Genomic DNA, 2,491 nt, shown 5'->3' on the forward strand with positions numbered 1-2,491 from the left:
TTGTAGATGTATTTAAGACCAGTTTATTATGAATCACCCATTATGATACTGACTGTAACTCATATTAATATTAACTCATAATAATATCATATTATTATATACTGTATATGTTTATATATCATATTATATATCATATTATTATATATCATATCATTATTATATACTGTATATTATATAGCATATATATATCATATTATTATATACTGTATATTATATAGCATATATATATCATATCATTATTATATATCATATATCACATTATATATTATTATATATTATATTATTATATATGGTATATTATTACATCATATTATATACATCTTATTATATACGATATATATATCATATCATTATATATCATATTATATACTGTATATTATTATATATCATATCATTATATATCATATGTATCATCATATATCATATCATATTATTATATAATGTATTATTATATCATTATTGTATATCATATTATCATATATATTATATATCATATTATATATCATATTATTATATATCATATAATTATTATATACTGTGTATTATTATGTATCATATATATCATATTATATACTGTATGTTATTATATATCATATTATTATATCATGTATCATATTATATACTGTATATTATTATATATTATTATATATCATATAATTATTATATACTGTGTATTATATATTATATTATTATATACTACATATTATCATATTATTATATCATATCATATTATATACTGTATATTATTTTATATTATTATATGTCATATTATTATATACTGTATATTATATATCATATTATATATCATATTGTATACTGTATATTATTATATATTATATATCATATTATATATATTATATATCATATTATATGCTGTATATTATATATCATATTATATATATATTATATATCATATTATATACTGTATATTATTATATATCATATTATATATATATCATTATATCATATTATATACTGTATATCATTATATCATATTATATATTGTATATCATTATATATCATATTATATACTGTATATCATTATATCATATTATATACTGTATATCATTATATCATATTATATATTGTATATCATTATATATCATATTATATATTGTATATCATTATATATCATATTATATACTGTATATCATTATATATCATATTATATACTGTATATCATTATATCATATTATATATTGTATATCATTATATATCATATTATATACTGTATATCATTATATATCATATTATATACTGTATATCATTATATATCATATTATATACTGTATATCATTATATATCATATTATATACTGTATATCATTATATATCATATTATATACTGTATATCATTATATATCATATTATATACTGTATATCATTATATATCATATTATATACTGTATATCATTATATATCATATTATATACTGTATATCATTATATATCATATTATATACTGTATATCATTATATCATATTATATATTGTATATCATTATATATCATATTATATACTGTATATCATTATATATCATATTATATACTGTATATCATTATATCATATTATATACTGTATATTATTATATATCATATTATATATTGTATATCATTATATCATATTATATACTGTATATCATTATATATCATATTATATACTGTATATCATTATATATCATATTATATACTGTATATCATTATATATCATATTATATACTGTATATCATTATATATCATATCATTATTCTGTTTCTCATGGTAACCTTTCTTCTTCTATTCTGCCTCCAGCACCTGCCTCTGTTCATCTATAAGAGAGGATACAAAGAAAAAGGAAGAAGACGAAATTGTCTCACTTGCGGTCAAACTGCACCAACAACATTAGGAATTTGTATTTTATTAAGGATCCCCATTAGTTGTTGCCAAGGCAACAGCTACTCTTCTTGGTAAAACAGTACATCATATAACATTATCACATTACATATCTACAATACAAAATGTATTATACCACCATACAACAATATTACAATGTACGTGTGTGTAGAGTGTGTGTGCTAGCGCTTGTGTCTGTATCAGTGTCAAATCAAATCAAACTTTATTTGCCACATGCGCCGAATACAACAAGTGTAGACTTTACCGTGAAATGCTGACTTTACAAGCCCTTAACCAACAGTGCAGTTCAAGAAGAATAAAATATTTACCAAGTAGGCTAAAATTAAAAGTAATAATACAAAGTAATACAATAAGAATAACAATAACGAGGCATTATACAGGGGGCACTGGTACGCAGGGGTACAGGCTAGTTGAGGGAATCTGTACATGTAGGTGGGGGCAAAGTGACTATGCATAGGTCACAAACAAACAGCGAGTAGCAGCAGTGTACATGCAAAAGGGGGTGTCAATGTAAATTGTTCGGTGGTGATTTTTATGAATTGTTCAGCAGTCTAATGGCTTGGGGGTTGTTACGAACCCCTTTGGCCCTGCAGTCTAGGGGG

This window comes from Oncorhynchus tshawytscha, linkage group LG19 (genome assembly GCF_018296145.1).
Source record: "Oncorhynchus tshawytscha isolate Ot180627B linkage group LG19, Otsh_v2.0, whole genome shotgun sequence".
Classification (NCBI taxonomy): domain Eukaryota; kingdom Metazoa; phylum Chordata; class Actinopteri; order Salmoniformes; family Salmonidae; genus Oncorhynchus; species Oncorhynchus tshawytscha.